Source organism: Ammospiza caudacuta, chromosome 21 (genome assembly GCF_027887145.1).
Source record: "Ammospiza caudacuta isolate bAmmCau1 chromosome 21, bAmmCau1.pri, whole genome shotgun sequence".
In the NCBI taxonomy this organism is placed as follows: domain Eukaryota; kingdom Metazoa; phylum Chordata; class Aves; order Passeriformes; family Passerellidae; genus Ammospiza; species Ammospiza caudacuta.
The window spans coordinates 3,326,145-3,352,915 of NC_080613.1; positions in this window are offsets into that span (position 1 = coordinate 3,326,145).

Consider the following 26,771-nt stretch of genomic DNA (forward strand, 5'->3'; position numbering starts at 1 on the left):
AGCCGTGCTATGCCAACTGCACCATGCCATGCCATGCCACCTGGGCTGGGGACATGCTCGTGGATTCCAGGCTGGCATCAAGGCTTGGCAAAGGCCCACAAGCAGGCAGAGGCCAAAGCCTGGCATCACTGCCTGGAAGGAAGCATGGCAGTTGTGCCTGGAAGCCAAGGAGAAGCAGAAAATCTCCCTGCACCCTCCCAGGATCCCTCACAGGTATTGGTGTGCTGGATTGTGTGCAAAAGGCTTCACAGCCCTTATTATAAACACTATAAATAGGTTTGTGGTTCTTCTTTGAGCTTAAGAACAAAAGGCTGTTTCATTATCATTAAACTTGCGTTTGAGTTGCTCTGTGACTGAGTGTCTGGCCTTTTATTGCAAGCCAGGGCTTTCAAAAGCTCCTTAAATGTTAATGTCACCTTTAAAACAACAGTGGCGAGGCCTTTGATCAGCAGCGCCGGTCACTCGGTGCAGCTCAAGTAAGAACCAGCCACTGACTGATCTTGGGGTTTTAATATTTCCCTCTTCCCCCCGAGGATGCCTGGCACCAGGAGAGCAGCCAGGCTTTGATCAGACTGGGTTTCAGCCATCTCAAAGACCTCCTGCTCAAAGGAGATGTTCAGCGCTGGGTTTTCATGCAGGAGAGCAGGGAATGGCCAGGTTGATCCTGCTAGAGTGATCCAGCCACGCTACCCCTGCCTGGATTTGGGGACAGGAGAGAGGTGCTTCTCCACTGCTTTGCCATGGAGCTGTGGGATTGCCCAGGTTTTGGGACCACCAGCTTGTCTTTGGGGCCACCAGTTTGTCTTTGGGGCCACCAACTTGTCTTTGGGGCACCCCTTTGTCTTTGCCATGGTGCATCCCCACAATTTGGAGCTTGGCAGGCAACAAGATCATCTCAAAACCTTCCCCTCTCATGGCTCCAGCTCTGCCCTTCACCAAAACCTGCAGCAAGACCACATTGCCACAATTTCTGTCCATGTGTGGGCATCCCACACACAAGCCCAAGCACATGGCCAGCAGTGCAGGGACAAGGTGACACCTGCCCTCCCCGAGCCAAACGCCCCAGGAAAGCACATTTCAGGTCCAATTAATGCCATCCACGGCTGTGCTGGTGCTGGGCTGGGTACAAGGATATGTTTGCAGAGATAAGTGTGAGTGTAACCTGATGACACAAGTTGCCTGCTTCCAAATGTCAGGCAAAGTTCACCCAACCCATGTGAAACGAGTTAAAATTTAACAGAAATCTGCAAAGTGTTGCGTTGTAATTGAATCCATGATGTGGACGGGAAGCGTGTTCAGACACATCCCAAATTTGCCAGAACCATAATATTCTTCTGGAAAGAAAAAAGAAAAAGAAAGAGAAAGAAAAAAAAAAAAAAGTCGATTTAAAGGAGGCGGTTGCTGCTAAATATGCACGCACCCCCTCCTTCCCCTGCTGCAAGGAGAAAGTTCTGTCTGAAAACTTCTGAGTCATCCTGCATCGGTTTTGATGTGTCAAAATTGGTTTAAAAATTCACAGCTGAAGCAGCAGCGGGGAGAGCTGAGCCCAGGCACAGGCAGAGGAATGCAAAGTGCTGCAGAGCTGAACCCGCATCCACAACAACAGGGGTTAAAGTCAGAGCCGGGCATTAAGGAGGAAAAGGGAGGAAAAGGGAGGAAAAAGGAAAAAGGAGGGAAAAGGAGGAAAAAGGAGGAAAAAGGAGGAAAAGGGAGGGAAAAGGAAAAAGGAGGAAAAAGGAGAGAAAAGGAGGAAAAAGGAGGAAAAAGGCTTTTTGGCTTCTTGACACTCTGATGTGGCTTTGTGTTGTTTTTCTCTTTGCTGGCTGCTAATTCTCCCTTTGTCCCGGCATGGCAGGGTGCAAACCCCTTCAAGCCTTAGAAATGGAAAGTTGTTTTGTTGGTTTTGTGCTCCCTTTCTATGGCGAGTTCAGCCCCCAAGGCCTCCCTGCCGTGGTCTTTGGCCAGCGGTGGCCAGATGTGACCAGCACAGCCCATCACAGCCCCACGTGGGCTGGAACAACCTCTCCACTCCTGGGGCTGCACAGAACCATCCCAGTGCCCTTTTTTCTCCCCTTTCCACCTTCTCCTGCCCAGGTGCCTCATCCCAAGCCTCAGCTGCCACAAGAGCCGTGTCACAGCAAGCAGGAGGAAGCAGGAGAAATGAGCTCTGTGCTCTGGCTCACTCAGAGGGTTTTGTCTCTGTCTTTTCCATTTAGGGAATTTATTACACTAAGTGATGGATGGAATGGATTAAAAAAAGAAGAGGATGGCCATGGCAGTTTGGAGTTACTGAAGGCAGCCCCCTGCCTGGGCTGGCTCTGCTCACAGCATCCCCATGGGTGGATCTGGGGCTTGGCTCTGCTTTATCCCCTGCTCCTTGCCAGCAGATTAAACCTGGGATCCTAAAAGTTGGTGCTGCTGGATGCTGTATATCCAGGCTCTCCCCTGGACACAGCAGGAGTGGAGGAAAACTGCGAGGGATGACTGAGACCCTTGTGTGCTTTTACTCCCCAAGGGCTTTTCATAGGGGAGCTAAAAACAAATTTAGCACTTAATGCTCTGAAGAGTAAACACTTAAATACCCTATCATCTGCCCAAGTGCTTTGTTTATTATTCAGAGAAGCCAAACTGAAGCAGTTTTCCATGGAGATGTAGTACCTCCTTCAGATTAGCCAGCTTAATTAGATCCTGGTTGCAGCACACGCTGCTCTGTGCTGATGAGACAAAGTCAAACAGCCACTTCCAGAAGCCAAGGCTGCAGCCCTACCAGGCACAGGGCAGGATTTTGGGAAGAGAGAGGCAAAGCTGGACATTCTGAGCCCTGGTTCAAGGCTGATCAGTGCAGGTGACAGGGACAAGCCCAGCGCTGCTGCTGGATGTGGAGAGGAGCCACCATCTGCTCCCAGTCACACCAGTCTGCCCCAGTTTCCATCTCCAAATCCCACCTCACCTCTGATAAGGATTGACAGCTTTAAACAAGCTATTTTTCTCCTTTTTTTTGAAAGAAAGTTGGATGAAAATACCAATTTAGGTACTAAACACTGGCAAAGGCCCCTCCTGAGTAGTAGCTGCCATGGCTTGTACTCCCTGAAGCATAAAATCTCCAGTCTCCCATTTACAAGCTATTAAAGCTGTTACATCCCATAATGGAGTTCCTCAGGTGAAGAAGACAAACAAGGGAAAATGCTGAAACACCAGGCAAGGCCTGACACCATAACAGACACGGCACAAGAAGGTTGTGACACGGGGAGACAAACAGGAGGGAAATTTATGTCACTGGAGATTACAGGGGCATCGTAGATCAGCCATGGGGACGGGCTCTGAACAGGTTTGGCCCAACCTTCCAGGGGAAAAACTCAGAGCAACAGCCCCAGAAAGGAGGAAAAACAGGATTGGGGTCTCTGGCAGCATCCTGTGCTTGGGGAGAGCCAGGGAGCTTGGTGGGAAGGAGGAGAGGCCAATGACATAGTGGCTGATGTGACAGCTCAGTTATCAGTGATAGGAGGCTGGGAAATGTGTGCAGAGATAAGAGATACCTGTGCCATGGTGTGAGGGGCTTTTTCCTGGGCCCAGTGGCATCACTCTGGGCATGAGTGTCTGATCCTGGCATCACTCTGGGCATGAGTGTCTGATCCTGGTGTCACTTTGGGCATGAGTGTCTGATCCTGGCGTCACTTTGGGCATGAGTGCTAATCCTGCTGTTTGAGCTGGTGGGGCTGCTCTGATCCCCCCCTGAGCCCTGCCCATCACACCCCACCACCCCCCAGAGCAGCTCTGGTTAAAGCTGTGGGGAAGGGGAAGCCAAAAGCTGAGCAGAGCCCAGGCTCCAAAATCCCACAGCATGGAGGGGATTCTGTCCTTGCTGAGGAATTCTGTCCTTGCAGAGGAATTCTGTCAGAGATCAGGAGCAACCTTCCATCATGGGGAAACCCCATTGTGAATGGTTTTAATAACATCACTGAACCAGCCTGCAGGGGAAGGTTTTACCCACAGTTTATGGGATTTGGCTATTCCTAGATCAACTTTCTCATGTTCATCCAAAAACCTGTAAATAGCCATGAAAACTCAGGAACAGGAGAAGGGTGTTGCCCTTGGGTTGGATTTGGTGAAATGTGAGCACTTTGGACTTTGTTTAGCACTCAGATGAATTATTGGCTCCTTGTCCTTCAGCTCACAACCTTCTTTTCTTGCTTTAAGTGACTATTTGCAAACATGTGATGTCTGCCCTGTCAGAGCACAGCTCCCACTCTGCACCTTGCAACTGCTCTTGGAAGTGTCAGAAGTTATTAGGAGAGGCTGGATATGGGCACTGCTGTTTCACAGAGCATCTCAGGTTGGAAAGGATCCAAAAGGAGCATCAAGTCCAACTGCTCCATATGACCAAGAGCATCACCTGGGTGCTCACTGAGCTGTGCTGTGAGCACTTCTCTGTTCCAGTGGCACATCATATGCTGGGAAAGGGAGAAATCCAAAGCAATTTTTCCCATGGTCACAAAATTAACCTATGACCACAGTGTGACCTGAATATTGGGAATATCTGTGTCATTTCGAGCTGGTTTTGGTGCTGGAAATGCCTTTTCCAGCCTGCCCCAGTGCCATGGTGCACAGCAGGGATGCCTGCCTGCCAGGAAGGACGAGTCCAAGGTGGAAAAGGATTTAGGAATCCACCTAAGGGTGATGCTGCAGAAAGAGAGTGTCCTGCAGGAGCTGGCAGCTCAGCTGTGAGTCTCCTGCAACTCCCAGCCCTCATTATTTCACTCCAAGTCAGTGCAGCAGCAGTCAGACTTCAGAGTGAAACTTGTCCTACTTTCCAATGACCGAACGCAGCCGTGCCTCAGACTCCTGTGCCTGTGAACACACGCTGCCAGTGGTGTGGCCCTCCCAGGTTAGATGGCTCCCCTCCATCCTTGGGTTACATCAGCTGAAATTGGGGTTGATCTGTCACAGTAAATTGCCCTGGTGCCTCAGCTGGCAGCAGTGTTGGGGTAAGATTGCTGCAGTGGCAGATGAACTCATCCCAGCAGCGTTGCAGCCCTTGGTTCAGTGTGAGCGTGTCTGTCACAGGCTCCACGGGGATCAGGCACCCTCAGCCCCTGCCTGGCAGATAAAAAATGCCTTTTATTCTCCTCACAAAGCAGCAGGTCTGCCTGGAGCCCAGAGGCAGATCCTCCTTCCCTTCTCTTCCTCCTTCCTTCCCCTGGCAGGCGGAGATATTGCATTCATTCATCTCGGGGGGAGGCTGAGCTCGCAGCCTGGCAATGCATTATGGTGATGGAGGTCTTCATTTCTGCTGTCAGGGCACAACAACTGCATCCACAACCCACCAGCTTAGTCCAAACTGGCCACTTCCCCCAGCTCCTGCACCTCTGGGGACGTCCCCTGGCCCTGTGCCACCCACCAGGCTCTGGCAAGGAGGGCAGTGCCACCCATGACACTCTGGCACGGAGGGCAGTGCCCGCTGCTCTGGCTGTGGGGTGGGGAAAGGGGCAGCCAGGAGGAGATGGATGGCCCCGAGTGGCACGAGCACAATGAGGTAATTCCACCCAGCAGAGCCTCATCAATCCCCCGGCTCCGGCGCGGCGTCCCCACGGCCACCACGGCCGGCCGGGGCCATAGCCCAGGTGTGGGGCTGTCAGGGAGATAAAAGAGGCTTAATTAAGACCCAATAAGCTGAGTGATTTGTTATCTCGGCACAATATATTACTCCAGCCTATCGATCCCGGGGAAGCACGTGTGTCTGAGAGTCACTGGCCAGGCTGGGTCTCTCCCTGGGGAATATCCAACATGGAATTCCCACTGGAGCACCAGTTCCTGCTGCTGGCTGCAGGCAGAGGGCAGGAACAGCCCTGAGGTCTCCCCACTGCTGGACAGAGCCACAAAAATAGCAGGATTGGCTTTGCCAAGGGAAGAGAACAGTGAAATCTGGGAAAAGGCAGTTTCCATAAAGCAGCATGAGCTCAGCTGTGGAATGGGAAGCCCCAAGGCCTGGCCTGTCCCAGGCAGGGCTGGATGTCCCCGAGCAGGGAGCCAGGTCCTGGACACACATGCCATGACCTTGGTGCTCCAGCCCAGCCAGCACAGACACCCCCAGAGCTGCTGAAACATTCCCTTCCCAGCTAAGATCAAACCATTTATTTTGCAAAACTCGAAGGAGGGGTGAAGGGGAGAGGGAGGGGAACCCAATTCCTTTAACATTCGAAATGTTAAACTGTTCATGGAGTTCCTTTGATCTTTTGAGGTTTTGCTGCAAAGGGAACACCCTTTCCCCATTGGTTTACTGAGTCACGCTTATTACTTCAATGCAGAAATATCCTTTATGTCAAGTGTATAAATATCCAGCTCTAAGCTTCAGAAGCCTTTTCCTTTTTTCTTTTTTTTTTTTCTCTGTCTGCCTTTTTATTTTTTTAATTTTTTTTTTTTTCCTGGAGGAGCGTGTGGAGCTGCCTGCATTCTGCATTCTCCCTCGGAGCCACGGTGGCTTCCCAGCAGGAAAACTGGGTGCTCTGCATGGGTGCCTTGCAGGGAGCATCCTCCCCACATTTCTTGTGGGGAATTCGACAAAAAAAAAAAAAAAAAAAAAAAAAAAAAAAAAAAAAAAAAAGCAGAAGGGAGGAAGAGAGTAGCACATGCAGCCTGGAAATGAAGTTTAGATCCCGGGATGCTCCTATAGCGAGGAGGAGCATCTCCCGCGGGATGCGCAACAAAAGCACGGGCTGGGGAGCGGCTGCTCGGCTCTCCCGCATCTCCGGCATCTCCGGGGTTCAAAGTGGCCGCAGGAGCGGAGGAAAAGCCGCGGGCTGGCAGAGCCCGGCTGGCAGTGCCCGGCTGGCACACGATGCACCCACGCGTCCGCCCGCAGCTCCCGCAGCAGCCCCGGCTGGAGCCGGGCCGGGCCGGGCTGCTCCCCGCCGCCTGCCCCGCGACTTGGCCCCGAGCTACGTCTGCCATGGGGCTTGTTTGAACAGTACTGATGGCAGGCAAGCCGCAGCTTGAGCGGCGGGAGCCCCGGCAGGGTTTGCTGTTCGCTTCCACGGGGAAGGAGGCGGCGATGCCCCCGCGCCCGTCTCCGCTGCGGGATGTGGGTGCAGCTCCTCCCTGCTTTGCTGCAGCTTCCCAGCAGGATGGCACCTCCAGGACAGGACATCCCGCTGCCATGGGTGTGCCGGGTAGTGCAAAGAGTGTTTCAAACCATGGCACAGCTCAGCAGCTCGGGATTTCCTTGTTCTTCAAGGAAAGACCCCACAAACGATGAGCCTCGCTCAGACCTTAGCCAGGCAAAGGGGGACATTCGTGACAGCCCCCCCAAAAATGGGACAGCATTCCTACTCCAGCCAGCCTTGGCTGAGAGGAGGCAAAGCTTTTAGGGACCACATTCCCTGTCCAATTCTTGCTGCAAGCTGAGATGGATGCTCAGAGCTCGAGTCACCACCTCTGAGGAGCACCGAGCAGATTCCTGAGCAGCTGTGTGTCCTGTGTCCCCAAATCAGGAGCTACATCAGGAATGAGAGCCTGGTCAGCTGTGTGTCCTGTGTCCCCAAATCAGGAGCTACATCAGGAATGAGAGCCTGGCCAGCTGTGTGTCCTGTGTCCCCAGATCAAGGGCTACATCAGGAATGAGAGCCTGGCCAGCTGTGTGTCCTGTGTCCCCAGATCAAGGGCTACATCAGGAATGAGAGCCTGGCCAGCTGTGTGTCCTGTGTCCCCAGATCAGGGGCTACATCAGGAGTGCCAACCTGGCCAGCTGGGGCAGCATCCAGGGCCCTCACTGACGGAGGGATCAGGGCTGGTGCTGCGTCAGAGCCCACTCAGGGATGCGTCTGCCCTGTGTCCTCCCTTCCTCCCCGGCACAGCAGGGCTGACCAGCATCACCCCCTCCAGGTGCCTGCACTTGCCTGGAAAATCAAAGTTTTGTCCCCTGGGGTCTCAGATGCTTTTGCTGGACCTGGCACATCCAGGAATGCTGGCTGGACCCTGATCCATGCCTGGAGCTGAGTGTGGGAGCTGCTCTGGCCCCTCAAGCCCAGCTGTGCCCAGGCTGATGTAACTCCTTTCCCTGTGCTCCCTCTCCATCCCAGCATGGAAATGGGTCCGTGCTTTCCTTTGTCTTCCCTTTTCCCCCCTTGTTGGAGGTCACACCCCCCCATTACATAACCAGGAGCCAGCTCTGGGCAGAGCAAGGAAACTTGACATTCACATAACCTGCCAGGCTCCCTCCAACAGGGATTATGAAGTCATTAGAGTCTGTTTGCAAATTTTCCCAAATACTTTTTTGCTTCTTCCCAGGGGCACCTTGATGGTTAATGATCCCAAACTACAGCCTGGGCTTAAATTCACCCACTCTGGTCAAACAACCTCCAGTGAGGGTGTGGGAGAGCTGCAGAGGGAGGGGTCAGAAAAATGAAAGAAAATTAAGAAAAAATAATAAAAATTAAGAAAATTCCCTCAAAAGGATGCTCCTGTTGAATGGCGGAGGGGAAGGAGAGGGGTGCCCACCCCAGGGAGGGTGAGGGGGTGATGGTGCCCATCCTCCCTGGGTAACACACACCCGCTTTTCTCCTCGGCTGAGCTGGCAGCCCAGGGCAATATTTCTAACAGGCAACTGTATTGCCTAACTGGAGACAGAATAAAAAATAATCATAAAAAAACCAGTCAGGCAGGCCAGTTGAGTAGAGAGATAGGTTGCACCCAAGTGCAGCTGACTTGTCCTCACATTCTCAGGCTGAGCACTGTGCACATCAACACCTGAGGATCCAAGGCTGGTGACAGGGGACATCACCTCGCCCCAAACCCCCACTCAGGAGCAGCATCTGTTCAAAATCCACCCTTTTATCAGGGTACCCCTCATATTTTTGTGTTTATCAGAAGCAAATTCTGAAGGAAGGGTTAAAACTGCAATCCAAGGTGTAGGTAAAGGGGAAACCCCACACAGACTCCTCTTATTTTAAACCCATGGCTTTTAAAAAGAATATTATACACTTAAAAGGATTTCTGATCCATTTGGCATTTAGAAAAGCCTTCATAATTTTTATGAATATCAGTAAAAGTAGCAATAATAATGAACTGATGGCTACCAAAGTGTGCCTCCAGGTAACTCTGAATAATTTCCACTCGGATAAGCAGTACAGCTCTCTGATCCCCATGACCCCACAGCCTTGAAATCCCTTTGAAAGACCAGAGGAGGCTGTGATTTCCATCCCAAGCCACTTTTGGTTAATATCTGTGAGGAAATCACCTGGGTATATCCAACATGAGGTTCAGCATTGGCATGGGGCTGCAGAAAACTCTGATTTTCCAGGCAAGTGCAAGCACTTGGAGCCCCCTAGGCACTCATCCCACATCTCCCAAGAGAGGGGATGGAGCCTTGCAATGGATCCCCCATCAAGGACCAGAGATCCCTTAGTGTCACCAACCCCTTCCCCACTGGGCAGAGAGCAGGGAACCAGTCAAAAATTCACCTTCTCTGCAAAGTTGCTCGTGGAAGGAGATTTGTCACATGAGCCTGTTTGCTCCAGAAATAAATCTCCCTTTAAGGCAGGTAAATCTCAGGCAGAATCTGTAAGATACCCTAATGTGGCATTAAGCTGAAGTTAAGGTTATATTCCTCCAGGGATGCCAGATGGGATTTGCTTTCCTTGAAGACAGGACACATATTTTTACTTTAATGGGTTGATGGAGCCCCTTTTATCTTGTAAATATGAATGAGGGAGGGGGAGCTGTTAAATAAATGGAGGGGTTTTACCTGAACCTTTTTCCCTGTCATTGGCTTGGACTGTGCTAAAGACCTTTGTTTTCTCAGCAGAAAACTCGTTCAATCATTCAGAAAGGGAACTAAATGCCTTTTGAGAACATAACCTTTATTTTCCAGATAAATGGTTCACTCAGAGCAATTTGCATGTGGGAAGCTGGTATATGGCACAGGGAAAAAAAAATTATATTTAAAACCCAATAGCAATGTAGGTCATGATACAAACATCTACTGCTGAGATGACTTCTCTGGGGTTGGAGAGTGAGGGAGCTCAAGGCAATGTAAAAGGATGGGGAGGGTTTGTGCAGCAGCTCTGCCTGGGGATGGCTGGGGAGATGGAGGAGTGAACTGGTCAATAGTGGTCCAGATAAAAGGGGCTGGGCCCTGGGAACGTGCAGTCAAACTCTGCAAATGGTTCCCACCACCCCCAAAGCTCTGAAGCTTTGTCCCCAGACAATTCTGGAAAGAGAGAGGGGCTGGGATGGGTTTGCAAAGGCTGGCTTTACAAACCCATGCCAGCCCCTCTCTCTTTCCAGAATTAATCCCACCAGATGTGCCCCATTCCCTGGAGCTGTCACACTCACCCCAGTGACACTTGGCCACCCCTGCCCAAGCACTATTCCCACAGCAAAGCCAACCAAGGGAGCTGCTGCTGCCACACCACCAGGGAGGGACCAACTCAAACCTGATGGTTCATCTTTCTCCAGCAGCAATTCCCCTAAAATTCTCCAAATCAGCGCACCCCAAAACTCCTCATCCCCCTCTAAGCTGCTACAAACAGACCCACTGATCCAGGGCACCAGAAACAGCCCCCAGATCTCCAGACCCCGGGCTGGGAACCAAACCCTGCTCTCTAAAGCAAGAGAGGAGCCAGTGAGGCGCTGACCCCGCTGCAGGTTGTGCCCCTGCCATGGTGCGGAGGAGGCAGAGCCTGGGAAAGGCGCCGGGAGCAGCTGCAGCAGAGCCGGGTGCCAAGCCCAGCTGCTCGTTAATTAGGGTAACATGTTGTCTCTTGTACACACCTCCAAAGACGCTGCATTAGCTTGATAAGTATTTAACACTTGGCACAGGGGGAAATTTCCACTTAGCATCCAGCAGAGCCGAGCAGCAGGGAGGGAAAGGTGGCACAGGCAGGGCAGGAGGTGGCACAGCCCTGGGCAGCCAGCCTTGCCCTGCTGGCACCACAGCAGGCAGCAGCTGAGGGGTTTGTGGGCTCTGCCGGCACACTGGGGCCTCACAGCCCTGGGACAAAGCCCTGGCTCTGTTCTGGGTTTAATCCAGCCCTCTCCTGGGGGTTGTGGCTGCTCAGTACTCAGCGCATCCCTCTGGGTGTCCAGAGTTGCTGAGGACCCCGCCGGGGGGCTCAGAGGCCCTGGCACACAGCCCAGAACACCTGAGGATTTGATTTTGACCCTTGGAGCAAGTTACCAGCTTTGTATGAGGACATGATAGTCACAGAAGTTTGCATAGTATAACAATAAAATGATCACAGGGTGAAAATGTAGATTTTAGGATTTTTGGTGTGGGGGTTATGGGGACAAGATGGAGGAACTTGGGTTTGTCCAGACTTTCTTCTTCTTGGTCTCCATTTCCTGCAGTGCTGTTGGCACTTTGGGATTGGTTTAGAGTAGAAGTGCACTGTCTAACACAGGTGATAGGTACTGGGAATTAAGTGTAAATATGTTATACATAGTTTGTAGTACAAAAAGACAACACAGAGTGCTCGTGGCTGCCCTGCTGAGCAGATCTCATCTGGGCAGAAAGAAAATTTTATAGATAAGAATTAATAAACAACCTCAAGAGCGAAAAGTGAAGAGTCCAGACTCGTTCTTCACCAAAACAGAGACATCCTGCACATCTCAGGGCAGCAATTATCAACCAAAACCCAAGAGTGGCTCTCTGTGAGAGGCTTTAGGAGCCTGCTGGCCGTGACGGGCGCGCTGTGCTGCCTGCATTGTGCTGGGGTGCAGGTACCGTGCAGACACACTGCCAGTGTGCTGCTGCCTGCCACACATCTTCATCCCCACAGCTGGGAAAAGGAAAAAGGGCCAGACTCAGCTCCTGGGACTGCAGGGTATCCCCAGAGCTGAGGGAAACTGAGCTGGGACGCAGAAAAATGGTCCTTGCTGCAAAATTCACCTTTTGCAAGCACAATTCCCTGCAGAGCGGGCAGGGATGAGGGTGATCAGACTCTCTCCAGCTGTGGGGACTCATCCCAGCCACACATAAACTGGGGTGGGGAAGCTGGTCCCAGTCCCTCAGGCAGTGGCCAAGCAGCAGCCCAGCCTCCTCTTTCCACTAGGAGGTTCCATTAGCATTTTCCATATGTTCCAGTGCAGATAAATCTTTTGTCTGAATCGAGATCAGTAATTATGAGTCAGTGTTAGCACACAGGGGGTGAGTCAGGCACAGAGGCATTCTTGCCTCTGTACCCTCAAGGTCTGAGACACATCGCTCTCCTGAGCTTCCCGTGTGTGGTCTTTGTTCAGGGCTCTCACAAACCCCGTGGGCAATCCACCAGCAACCCCCAGCCAGAGCTGCCAGCTCCTCCTCAAGTCCTCAGGGTGGGAAAGCACCCTCAGCACCTGGGAAATGCACAGGTGGGCCCTGCTCACTCCATGCCCTGCTCACTCGTCTCCAGCTCTGGCAGGACGTGGTTGTTTGAGGGGATGTTTTATTGATGGGTGTGCCTGGTTGGGGATTTGTCTCCCCACTCATCTCCTTACACCCCCGTGGAGCTCAGCCCCATGTTTCCCCTCCTCTGTGGCACTTCATCCTCCCACACACCAGGCCTGGCCTATAGAAAATGATCCAGCCCTGAAAGGTGTCATGAGCTGGAGGTGGTTTGGTCACCCAGGTGCATGGAAGGAGCTCCAAACCCCACAGCCAAAGCCTGGAGAGCCCATCCCAAGTGCTGAGCCAAGCTTTAAAGATGTGTGGGCAGAGTAATACACGGCCTAAATCCTTAATCTCTGCAAGGGCCACATGGTTAATGTCACTCATGGCTCTTCTGCTCCCTCAGAGTGCAACTTCTTTAGGGGCTTTGTCCTAAAAAAGCAGGAAGTTCATGGCTCTAAAAGTTATTAGGAGAGAAAACACAGTCCAAGATATCCCCACATCCAGCATGATCATCTAAATTTCATTTAATTTCGAGGTGCCACAAGAGAGTAACAACACGCTGACGCGTGCCATGAACCAGCACCACACACAGGGGAGGGAGAACATCCCCACACTCCTTGTTTGAGCCACAGCAGAGATAAAAATCCCACTGGCATGAGCCAGGAAGGAGCTGTCAGCCCCAGCTCTGTGCAGAGGAGATTAGCCCAGCCAGGCTGTGTTTGCTTTCTTTGCCTTAAAGCACGCAAACCCCAACAAAACAGACTTTGTTTACTGCCCCTCCTAAACCGCTTAGGCAGGGGGAGATGAGCTGAAAGCTTAGACACGCTGCAGAGCTCCAGCCAGCTGTGGTTTCCAATGGCTCAGAGTTAGGCACCTCTGAAACCTGAGGTTCATTAATGAAGGTGCCTGCTGAACCATAACGAGCTGGTGTAATTACCTCAGCTGGACAGCAGCACCACGAATGACCACAGCATCTCAGAGAGGTGAGGAAATAGGTGAAGGTCATTGCCCACACTGCCAGGCTCTGGTGGGTGGCTGGGGAGAGATAACAAACCATCAGGGTCACCCCATAAGGGATGGGAAAGCTCCAGAGGTGAGGAATGATTACATGTGGAGGGTGATGTCCACCTCCCAATGACAAGCTCCTCAGCAGAGCCCTCCAGAGTTGAGGGTGCTCCCCTGAGGGACCAATCACTGAGATGTGTCTCTGTGGGGTGAGCACTGGGCAGGAGAATCCTTCCCTGCAGCCCAGATGGTCCCTTCCCAGTTCAAACCAGTGCAAGGAGCAGAACGGAGGGCGTTCTCCTTATGGCAATTCCACAGGTTGATCCCAACACCCAGCCCCACCTGTGGATGAGCTCTGGGATGCTCAGGAAATGATGCTGGGCTGGGCTTGGGTAGGAGCAGCTTAAACTCCAGTCAGCCCAGAGCCCCCAGCAGAGGGAATGGAAAAGCCAGCATGGCTGAGCGCCAGAGAAGCACCTACACCAAACCACCCGGTTGCTGGAGAACAGAATGATCAAAGAAGACAAATCCCAGCATCCAGGAGGGGGTGACAAAGCAGGGGGACAAGGTGACCCTCCCCAGTGGGGGCACAGACCTGCTCTCCTCCCCTGTTCCCTGCAGCACAGCCCTGCTGATGGAAGTCAGCACCTCAGCGAGCAAACACTCACTGGGAGCTTTTCACACCTGGTTCAGCCTCTTGGAGTTTCACACCAGTGAAGAGCTGTGACCTCAGGAGGGGAGGGTATCAGCTCTATTTCCCAAATATCAGCAAATTGTGTGAGAGAAAGAGATATGCTAAGGGGACAGACTGCTCAAACCATTACCATCCTTCTTAGTACCACTTAGCTGAACCGTTAAAAAGATCCAGGGCTCCCAAAGACAATTAAGCTCAAGGGAAGCCATAAATCTCAATAAACATCAAGCCAAGTTTTCTTCACTGCTTGAAACAACAGATATAATTTCATTGGTTACTGAGCTCATGCTCCCAAAGGGATTTCAGATAAAAAGCCACTTATTCAAAACACCAAAGCCAGGCTTCTCCTGTCTCTCAGGCTACCGAGGGGTCAGATTTCCCAGCATGGGAACATGTGCCCTGCAGTCTGCAGAGGTGGAGCCTGGCTGCAGCAAAGCTCTGCAGATTTATGATGTCTGTGGCACGGCGCTGTGACCTGCCACCAAGGTCAGGCACCTGCCTGGGGAGGTGGCTGAGCCCAACAGGAGGCAGGAGGGGTCCTGGATGCTGCACACAGCTCTCCATCCTCTGCTGAGCTGGGCAGGACATGGAGCTGGTGGGGCTGCACGCCTGCTCTGGGACCCCAGGGACCGAGGGCACACACGGCCAAGGGTGTGGGGAGCATTTTCTGTACCTCCAAGCTGCCTTCCACCCCTGCCTCGTTATCTCTGAGGTACTTGAGGAGCCCAAAGGGGCAGCACAGAGCACACCAGCTCTCCCAGCTGCCCCAGGAGCCTCCTGGCACTCTGCCCTCCTGCCACTGATCCAGCCTCTCTCACCCATGTGCTTTCCACTGCAGAGATCACAGTGAAAGCCATGCCAAGGCAGCACATGCCAGCCTCAAGTCCTCACTCCAGGGTTTTTTCCTGGCAGGTCCTGTGCTCAACAGGGCTGAGGCTTCAGTTTTGACAGCTCCCTGCAAGGTCATTCCATCCACCAAGCGCTGCTTCCTTGTGCTTTGATTTAAGTTCTGGCATGCCTCTTGTATTGATTTCTCTCAGAGGTATTTTATGGGGAATAAGCACTCAAACCAGGAGGCCAAGACCTCCTGCATTGTGCACGGCATGGTAATGGATGAGCTCCTTCTCACACTCCCTCCCTCCCCTTGTCCCCAATTCTCTCACCTTTTATTTAATCCACTTGCAAATGCACAACCACATGAAATGTCCCTGCTTTGGATGCTTCCCTGGGAGAGCTAAGCAGGGGATGGCTTTGGGTTGAAAGTAGAAAGATTTCTCCGAGTTTTTATCAGGATTTCAGCTGCAAAAGCATTTCTTTGGTTGAGACTGTCTCTGGGATCTCCTTGACCACTCAGTAGTGGTCAAGAGCCTCAGGAAGCCTAAAGAATTCAGCCTTGTCATTATTTAGCACCTGAAAGCTGCAGGTGGTAGAAGCAACTCAAACCTCAACTTTTCTCCCCAAGAGAAACCATCTTTACCACCAGAAATGCCCCGGTGGGATGGCAGGGAGCGTGTCCTCATATCTGTCCTGCTGTCTGTGCAGACTGTCCCGGGCCAAACACAGCCAAACATTCCAGGGAAGCTTTTTCTGCCAGCTGAGAATCTCCTGACCTCAGCAGAGGTGGAGACACGCCTGATCCTGGGGGACAGCCTGAGCTCTCCAGGTTTCCAGCCCAGTGGTTTATCAGCATCCAAGATGTGCACGCTGGGTTTGCTGCATCCAGCACTGCTGGAGGTGACCTTGGCAGTGCTGGTGTCCTGGTTAAACCCCAGCCTTAGGTGAGACCTAAAAAATCACCACCAGAAACAGCAGAATTTTCAAGGGACAAACCCTCAGCAGACCCAAGGGATGGGTTTTGTCTATTTTAGTAAACAAACTACCCGGGATCTCTATTGCCAGCATCAGATTTCCCAAAATCTCAAATCCAGGCTGCTGAAATGGTGACACTGCTGTAAAAATGAGGACTCCAAAACTCCCATTCAATATCTTTTCCTCTGATGACATAAGCCCAAGGAGTCAGGATTTGGAAGGCAGCCCTCGTTCTGTCCACAGGAGGAATAAAAACATGGTTATTGTTTTTCTCAGTGAACTACAAAGCCTGTTTTTAAGTGAAACCTGAGCTTCCCGTCTCATCACGTGCTTCCAGGAGCTCGAGCTTTAGGAAAACCAAATACTTTCAAACTCTGGATAAGACCATTAGAGTTGCTTAATTTCCTTTATGTCCATCTGTTTCAGTTCAGCTCAGTTGCTTCTGTCCCAGACAAGACATTTGGCTCTTCTAAATAAATCTTATAGCCCATTTGGATTAAAGACTTTCTGATGCAGCTTCTGAATATAATCCCTCTGATTTGCATCTCAAAGAAATGGAGTTAAAACCGAGTAAGAACCATACACGGAGTGCTTGGAATTGCTGGAGTACGTGAAGCACTCACGAGGTCCCATATGGATAATGGTGCTTTTGTTTGGAATTTATCATGAGCTCCTGCATTCCCCTGGCTGTGCTCACACCAGGCACACTCCGGGGCTCTCAAGGCAGGCAGGGTGCAAACATAATTGACTGGTTTTGCTGTCGTCCAAGGCTCCAAGCGTTACACGCGACAAGGCTGTGGGGAAAGTGTGAGACGCACTCAGAGTGTGGGGCGGCAGCTGCCACCACGGGGCCAGCAGAGCATGAATGAATGAATGAATGAACAGCAAATCCAGCTCCAGCAGCTCTGGGATTATTCTCTTCTTCAGCTCCAATGGGTGCTTTTCACATCAAGGGAGAGCTGAGCTCCGTGCTGGAATGTCACCATACGACATGAAACAACACACACTGCTGTTTTCAAGGTGAAGAAAAAGGGGAAGTTTATTTCCTAACGCTAACATTTAATATTTAAATTCCATTTTACACATTATTTTTATCTTGACTTTTTCTTTTAAATCAAATAATTAAACCATATATTCCTACATTATCCCAATCGTTTGTCATCAACACACTTTGAATTAACCTTCCTCTATATTTCCTAATATCAAAAACAATAATCGTCATCATCACTCCATAACCACCTCCAAACAAACAAACATAGAATTAATCCCAGAACTAAACCCCCCCCCAAAAAAAAACCAAACAAAAATACAAAGCATGATCATGAATCATCAACCAATCACCCACCAAATTTTGGGGGTCAGCTTCTTAACCCCCCAAAAAACCCAAACAAAAATACAAACCATGATCATGAATCATCAACCAATAACCCTCCAAATTTTATATTCTTGTAAATTTTAAATTTATAAAAAGCATGACACTGAAGATGTCAAGATGGCTGCCACACACACCCAAGGAGAAAAGACTTAGTCCTGACCTTACTGTTAGTTTTTGCTAGGTATATACATGCAAACATTTATAGAGTTCCAAAAGTGACAGCGGATTGGAGGGTGAAAGTGCCACCTCTCTAATGACACTGGACAAAACAACAGTTTATCAAATTTTTCTTTTTCTATAAAAGAACGCAAAACAAGAAGTTATTTACAGAAAGCACGCGAGAAAGTTTGTTACAAGAATGTCACAGACATCTTTTTATGAAAATCCTTTTCTTGGGATTATTTTCTTCCTGAGACGCCTCAGGAACAAAATGTAAACAATAATTATCTGCTGCTGTGGAATGCAACAGGTGCATCTGTGATTGGTCTCATGTGGTTGTTTGTAATTAATGGCCAATCTCAGCAGAGCTGACTCGGACAGAGTCTGAGGCAGCTGCCTTTGTTATCATTCTTTTTTATTCTATTCTTAGCTTAGCTAGCCTGAGATGAAACTTTTCCTTCTATTCTTTTTAGTATAGTTCTAATGTAATGTATACCATAAAATAATAAATCAAGCCTTCTGAACACGGAGTCAACATTCTCGTCTCTTCCCTCACCTGAAAACCCCTGTGAACACCAACACAAGAACATAAACATCAGAAAGCTTAGAAAATATTAAAAAATCAGAGCAACACTGGAGCACATTGCTAGCCCAGAGGCAGCACTCTGCACACTGCTGTCCCCGGGCTGCTCAGCCAGCACTATCTCATTTTTGGGTCACGGGATGCCGGGCGCTATTCGTGGCAGTGACGCAGCCGCCTTCCTGCCCAGGCAAATGCTTTTCCCCTTTCCGTGTCCCAGGGTACCTGTCTGTGACACATGCCTTGCGAAACGGCTGAGATTGCCCAGATAAGAGGCGGCTCCGTTCGAGGCTCGCTGCTTTTGGCAGCGGCCCAAGCGCTCCCTCGCTCGCTGCTGTCCCACTGATTCTTCTCAGGAGGGTTTGAAGGCTCGAGGTGTTTGTGCTGCTGAGGCGTGGGAACAGCTGCTTCCCTCTTTTTAACCTTCAGAGTGGTAAAATCCTGGGGGGGGGGGAAAAATAAAAAGGAAAACTTACATAATCCTAAAATGAAGCAAAGCCTTGCTGCATCACCAGTGCTGCCCATGGCAGAGCTGTGCTCTAAATGGATTCAAGGGAGCAATTCATAATCCTGTCACAGTGATACAATTATAAGAGGAATGGACATGGTTGTATTGACAAACTCTAAATCTCCTCCCAAAGATCCCAAGATTATCAACTCCTCATATGGTGGGGAGCTGAGTCACAGAGCAGGGAGGTGGTTTGGGTATCAGCCCTGCGGAGGATCAGATCCACAGCAGGACACAGGCAGGAATCCCTTTGCTAGGGCAAAGCAGACACCCACGCTGCTAATAATGATCATAATTAATTACAAGGACAGAGCAGAACTGCCCCAGCCTGAACCTTTACCCAGAAAAACCTCATTTTCTCTGGATGAGAAGAGCCTGCCTTGTTTACCACTGAGGAACAGGAGGGGGAGAAGAGCTGGACCCAGCTCAGACCATCACCCCCTCCCCTCTGCCACAGCCCCAGAGCCATCACAGGGCCATTAAAAGCCAAATTCATTTCCACAGCTGAAACCAACTGCCCATAATACAGAATCTGCTGCAGCTGTGGTTCAGTGTGGCACCTGAGAGCTGGGAGGTTAATGACACAGGGCTGTCAGCAGCCTTAATTATATTCCCATTTTTCCAGCCCCTGATTAGCTTTAGAGCTCATCTGGTGTCAGAAATTTGGTGCCTAAGCTTTGACAAAAGTGTTTCATTATTACTTAATAAATGGGCAGAGAGGGAGGGCACGTCTTTAAGCTCTGGCTTGTAAAAGCTTCCTCTTTTTTTCAGCTTTTTTTTTCATTTAACCTCCCAAAGGCTCCCTTACCTCACCTATTTGGGCTGACCCCAATCTCAGTGCCCAGCCAAGAGGCCCCCACATTGCTGGCACCCCCAAACCTGTCTCAAATTCCCCCATAAATGCGCTCTGTTCAGCTGGGAGCCTGCTGCTCTCTGGCTGCTGAAGGCCAATTAATAAGAATCATTTATTACTGTTCTATCACCCCTAAAATGAGCCAGGTGTTTGCAGAGAAAAATAATAAAATGAAAGGAGATTTAAAAACAATAATAATAAAAGCACAAGCTTCGAATCAAAAGATCCAAACGGCTTAAAATCTAAAGCAGAGCTTAAGTTCTTCTTGAGATTCAATTTCCTCCAGCTCTCAGTGAAGTTAATTAGCTTGAATATTAATAGAATTGGTGAGAAGGAGCCTGGTATCTTTTAGCTCCTTCTCTAAAAACCCCAGGAGTTCCATCACAAACCTTGCTGAGTGAGGCCCCCAGCAGAACCCTGTCCTTGCTCAGACCCCCAAAGGCAGCTTGGTACCCAATTCCCAATGAATTCCCCCCAAATTTTATCACCCCTCAACGTCTGTATTTTTTTATCCTTTTGCAGGAGATTCTTGCAGTGGGAATTTGCGCAAATAATCACAGAACACTGGGCTTGTGCTCAGGACTGAGATCGCTGGCGCTGCCTGGGTGCCTGGAGGAGGTTTTTAAAGGCAAGGGTGGCTCTTCAGCATCATGAGCTGGATGTTCCCTCCCACCTGGCCTGGCAGGCAATCCCCTAGATCCCTCCTGTGTTTGTGAGTGTTTGTGACCATCCCTCACAACATTTTCCCTGTTTCTGTGAGGATGAGAGGGGCCTGCCCATGAGCACTCACGTGGGGTAGGGTTCATGGTGCTGGTGTCTCTCTGGGCTTGGCCACGTTCATGGCAGTTCGCTGAGATGAAGGACGCTCTCAATGACTTTATCCTTGACCTCTGATCAGTCAGAAACCACGGAAGTTTCCAGCACCTCCAAGCACTTAATGTTTAACTTCTGCCCTGGCTTCTGGAGACTGATACAATTTTGACTTTGCAAAGGCGACTGGGGCTGGAAGGAGCTGACTGCAAATCATTAGCAGGACTGTTCTCACCCTGGTTCTTGGCTTTTTAATTGCCAGGCACAGTGACAAGAGACATTTACTGCAAAAAGCTGCAACCACATGAAATTTGCCTCGTTTGAGGTTTGGTTTCAGTGGAGCAGCGAGTGATAGAAACCAGGTTGATATTAACAGAGCCACTTCCAGTGTCTGCAGTGGTGACAGCTCTGGAGTTTGGCTCAGAAGATTTCCAGAAGCTGGAGATGGTCAGGGAGCAACAACAGCATTTGGTGAATGGCCTCAGCTCAGCACAAAGCAGGTGTGGGGTACTTTTGGCACAATCCCACCACTGTGTCTGATGTTCTTGTCAGAACAAGAGCATTTGAGTGATTAAAACAAATCCCATCAAAAAGGGACCATGGGAAGCTTGGTGACTTCTGCCCAGGAATACCTGAAACTATTGGAAAGAATCCTCCTCCTTCCCTTTCCCCCTCCATGTGAAAAAAATAATTGTTTGGGAGTGAAAATCAGCTGAAACAGGAACGGTTTTCCATCAGTGAGGAAAGCTGAGGTGGTGTCTCGTGATGGCTGAGGTGGACTCTTTCAGTGCAGGACTTTGGTCCAGCCAGGCACCAGTAACACCAGTAGCACCAGAAACACCAGTAAGACCAGCCCTGCAGCCTGTCCCCACACCATTTGCAGGGCTGGTAACGAAGGGCAAACACCAAACGCTCATTGCAAGGAACCCACCCAGGCTAATAACAGCATTAATTACACACACAGCCCCTTCTTCCCACTGTAAATCTCTATTAGCAATAAACTGGAAGGGTCATAAAAGGGAGTTTACAATGAACCCACCAGGCAATATGTGCCTGAATCCTTGGCTTTGTTGCAGCTGGCAATAAAGCCATCTTTTATTAGAGCACATACCCTGCCCTGGAGATAACGTGCAGGGCCCAGGACTCCTCGAAGAAATGATGCAAAGCTGTTTTGTTGCACTTTGATTTGCTGCAGAGCCGTGTGGAGGTGGGAAAAGCTGAGGGATCCGGGTAACAGGCTCTGCTTCCCTCACTCCCAGCCTGACACTGAATCACCAGAGCAGGAACAGCCTCGGTAATTCCACATCGTAAATGTTCCCCTGCCCTGAGGGGGGAAACTCGAGGAAACAGGAAAAAAAAAAAAAAAAGAAAAAAGGAAAAATAAAATAAGGGGGGAAAAAAGTTGGTGGTAAATTAAGAAACACAAGGAAATTTCTGGTGTGAGAAAGGAGTAGCAAATGGTTGTGGTGGTGTTAATGTTTAAGTTTCTGGGTTTTTTTAATAAAAGTCAGGAGCAGATAGTGCTGAATATCTCAGAAATAGGCACAGATCCATCTAGGGGCACAAGGGCCAGGCCTGGAAGAGATTTGTTGGCTTCAAAGTCCTAGGGAGGCTGGTTCCAAAAGAGGAAAAATATTAAAAAAAGAAGAAAACAAAGCACCCAAAAAAAGCAAAAGTTGATATCTGCAACTTGTGGGACATGAGAGAAGCACCCAAACCAGCACACAGGTCCCAGAAAAGTTATCCCTCTCTCTTTTTGCCTCCCCAGCAACCACAAAACAGGACTTTGATGCTCCTTGTAGGTCCCTTCCCACTCAGGCTGTTCTGTGATTCTGGGAAAGTTTGCTTTGCTGAAGGACAAACCCCAGCACTGACAGGATCCCCACCAGAATCCCCGGACAGCCCAGGGTGCCCCTCTTCCCACTGCTGTCCCTAAAATGGGGACCTGAATCCTCTGGCCTTGCAAGAGCCTTTAAGAGGCACCAGCCCTCATTAATTTAAGCTCGGTGGAAGCTGCTGCAGACACAGGTGCGAAATCACCAGTTTTATTTAGCTCACTACTCAGGTACAATTGTTCTGAAGTGCCGATCAGCCCTGTTCTCTTATATATCTTACAGCCTTAAAAGTAACAATTCTGTCACCTCTGGAGCCATTTCTCTGCTGCTTGCAGCCTTGCTGGAGTGTCAGTGTTTAGCTGGAGGGCTTCATCTCCTTCAGACAGCCACCCGTCCATTATCCATCCCCTCCATAAATAAAACAAACGGCTGGCGGCTTTTGTTATCCCCATAAAAAGTCATTCTCCCTCTGTGTTTGCAGAAAAGCTGGTGGCACTGTGCTAGGAGGAGGCAAACAGATTTTTCCAGGGAGCTTAATGCCTGGCTCCAGCACTGTGGTTTGGACTTTTCTTTCAAGCTGAAATTCAACCACGGCCCTTCACACTGCTGCCTTTATGCTGCTCTGAGGTGTGTTTCCATTCTTGTAAACACTCACAGTTATGGGGCTGCTCTTGAACAAGTTATTGCCCAGAGAAGCTGTGGCTGCTCCTGGGAGTGTCCCAGGCCAGGCTGGACAGGGCTTGGAGCAACCTGGGACACTGAGAGGTGTGGAATGGGATGGGATGAGCTTTAAGGTCTCTTCCAACCCAAACCATCCTGGGATTTTAAGTCTGCTGCCCTGGGTGATGGTGAGACCCCACTGTGGTTGTCAGATGAACAGGACAAGTTCCTGTTCATCGTGTCCTCTCATTGTGGCCTTTTTAAAATTCTCTTCTCCTTCTTCCACCCTCTCCAAACCTGACATACTCAGGGAAAATTCCCATCCCACTTCTCCTGCACTCTTCCCTTCCCAGGTTAGAGCTTTTCCCAGCTGGGTTTGCAGACCAGACACACTCTCAAAGTCAAGGGCAGAAAAATAACACGCTGGAAGCGCCGGAGCCCTGGGCCTGGCTTTTTAAAGATTAATATTCCGCAGAGAAATTACTCATTGTTTTTTGTGGCTCTTTTACAGAGACAGAGAAAGAAAAGAAACTGATGTAATAGGAGATATTAGCCAAGACATCTGACTAAGGCACCTCACTCCCCATCCACCACATCCAGCCTGCTTGGAACTTCTGCTGCCAGCCCCAGCCTGGGCTCTGCTCCTGCTGCCTGATGGGGCATGGATGGGGCTGGACCCCAATCTTTGGGTGGGTCTGCAAGAGCCACCCCAAAATCAGGCTCTGAACCCTCCCCTCAGGGGAAGCAGAGGGAGCTGGGGAGCCCCACCAGGCTTGGAAGGGACCTTGGCTCTCTGCTGGGCCCTTTGCCACCAGCCTGTCCTTCCCCTGTGCTACTGGGAGTGCTGGGCAGCCAGCAAGGCCAGAGCTCCTGAGTCATCCCCAGCCAGCCCTCCCCAGCTCCAGCTCCCATCCATCCCCATGACTCACGTGTGGGAGGGGACATTTTTAATATATATATGTATTTTTACTGCATGGTGGCCCTGTTCCTGAGGACAGAGGAATGATTACCTGCTGCTTTCATGGTGTAATAAAGAGCTTGGTTTGTACCTTGCATAAATTAACTCCTGAGCTGATGAGCGAGGAGATTTTTCCCCTTTTCTGCCCTGGACTGTGGAGATGAGTGCTCACATTTATCCAGCACAGGAGAGGGAAGGGATGGCTGGGTGAGAAGTGAGAGAAAGGCACACATGTGCAGGCACAGGGACACATGGACAGTGCACACTGAGCCAGAAAAACGCTGCAGCTCTAAATCTACCCAGCAATCCTGTGTTAATCTGCTCAGTCTCAGTCCCAAATATAACTCGGGGACAATAAATAAACGAACAGAAGTTAAGTAAGTTCAGCTTCTTAACCTTTGCACGGATCAATCCTCGTGTTATTTCATTTTTCCCTTGTTTCTCTCTGTCCCCATGTCTTGTTCTCTGCTTCTCCTGGCTCCAGGGACAGCAGGGCACAGCAGCCAGGTGAGCAGGGAGCTTGAAGCGAGGGAGGAAGACCCAGACCTGTGAAAAAAATAAATCACCAACCACTTCCTTTCTGAAACCTGGGGCTCTTGCTTCCTGCTCTGCATCCCAGATCTCAGAAGGTTCCATCTGTAGCAGGATTGACACCCTCAGGGTACAGCAGTTTGAAAATCCTGGGTTAAAAAACTCTGGCCATGGTTCCGGCTTGTAAATCCCATTATGCCAGGCAGAAGTGAGATGGTCCATGGGTTTGAGATCTGTGAAATATCTGGTCCAACATGTGCTGGAAGAGAGTTTACCAAGCCTTTCAACATGACTCATGTGCTGCTGTGCCACACACTCATGGGGAAAATATGATGCTGGTACCCAGCAGATGTCACACTGAAAGGGGACAGTCCCAGCTGCACTGCTCAGCACATCCTCCTGCTTTATTACCCATCCCAGCAGGAATAAGTCTTTCCTCCCAGCTGGACTCGCTGTTCCCTCAAGAATGATGATTCTCCAGCCTTGCTGCTGCTGCCATCTACACAGGCCACAGTTTTTAGGTCTTTTTTGAGGTGGTCAGTACAGCCACCATCCTGCTTTGCCAAAATCCTGGGAGGGTTTTCTACTCTGAGCTGGGAAAAAGAAGATGTTTTCCAGACTCCCGCCCTCAAAGGATGAGTCGGAGGAAATTAGCAATGATGCACCACTGAAAAAAAAAATCAAATTGTTCGAGCAAGTTCAAAGCTGAGCCAGTCTGGAGACATCTGCACACCACATGCCAGGAGCAGTGGAGCACCAATAAATCCTTGCAGGATGGCACCGAGGGAAGGAAGCTTGAGCTGCTCAACCCAACTGGGGAAGCTCCCAGTGCTTCTGTTTCGAGGTGCCTGAAGGGACTCAGTGGAAAGGAGAGAGATGAGAGAAGTCAGAGAAGAATAACAATTTTTGGGGAAAATGTTGAGCTACCCATGTTCATAGAATCCCAGACTGGTTTGGGTTGGAAGGGACCTGGAAGATCTCATTCCAACCCCCTGCCAGGAGCAGGGACGCTTCTCATTATCCCAGATTGCTCCAAGCCCTGTCCAACCTGACCTTGGACACTTCCAGGGATCCAGGGGCAGCCACAGCTTCTCTGGGTAACCACAAGGGCCAACCCACATTTACCTTCATTTTGGATGTGGTTATTGCTCCGGTTTCCAGAATGAGGTGACCACTGAAGTCTATTTCTGATTGAAACCCAAAATCATTCGGCCAAATCTAAAGAAAACCTTTCTAAAATTGGAAGGCAATCATGAACTGAAACAGCAGAGAAAAATGGAGGTGAGAGTCCAATTTTATTTCTGGAGAAAAGGTTGTTTTTAAAATAAAAACAGAAGAACCTTGCCAGGTGAAAATTGTCCATCCCCTTCAGCAGAGATCAATAACTCCACAGGATCAGGAGCTCAGGCCAGCTGACCTGTGGCTGTTTGCAAAAGGCTTTCACTCTGCCCATGGAGCTCAGAGTAAAAAATTTTACAGTGTTCAAAGAAAAGCGAGTAAACAACCCCAAATCAAAGGTCTAGGAGCTTCTCATCCAAATGGCCTCAAGATCATGTGTGGTGGAGGAGGAGGTGTCAGCCCAAGTGGGAAAATCCCACTGTACCTGAGAAACACGGGAGCCTTGCCATCAACTCCAACAGAGGCAGGAATTATTCACTGTGTTTTTCTGAACTTCTGTGTCATCCTCAGCTCCATCCCTCTGGAGTTTGTGGTTGAGCTAACGCTAGGCCTGGAGCAAGGCAGTTGTAGGAAAACTTTAGGTCCACATTTAGTAAGCACAAATATCCCCTTGTGAAAATCCACGTCAGGGTGATGGGTGGATTCCTCCACCTTCAGGACTGAGATAGATTCTTCCATCTTCTCCAGGCTGGGATGACAGGAATGCTGTGCATGGGTTATTCCCACCCTGGCAGGTGCCACACTCCGTCCCCAGTGCCACAACCTGGGTGAAGCCCCATCTCCCCACCCAGCTCCAGTTGTCCCATGGCCCCACAGCAGACATTGCCTTATCCAAGGAGAAATTAGGGTTGAGCATAATTTGAACACCATGGACCTTATTTCTGAAAAGGGCTCCTGCTCTTCGGGCACAGAAATTCAAATAAAATCTACTCTCAGCATCTGAAATATCCATCAGTTGTAGAGAAAGGAGAAGAAGGAAGGAGCAGGGTTAGGGCTGACCCACAGCAGAGGAAGAGACGTGAGAATGGAGCCTGGTGCCTGCCCTTTCTCTGAGAGAGGAGTTTCACACAGACCTGAAACCAGATTGTCAGAGAGGGGAGTTTGCAGAAGTGCTCCAGCACAGGGGGTGCTCCCATGGGGATGCTCGAGACCAGACTTTCCTGAAGTGCTCACCTGATCTGCTGAGCTTTTTGGAAAGTCTGACAGGCAGAGCAGATAGCTCTAGACACTGCTGTCTCATATAGGTATGACTGACTCAGATAAATATATAAATATATGTGTGAGTGGCTTAACACACTTCCCTTTCTTCCTCCTCTCTCCCCCCAAGTTTTGCATGTCTGAAGCTGTTTCAGATAAAAGATACTCAAAAATGAAAATGCATTTGGGATGTCTGGGAACTGAAGAAGTCAGACTTAGAGAAAACCAGACAGGGTTAGAGCCCAAAAATCCCT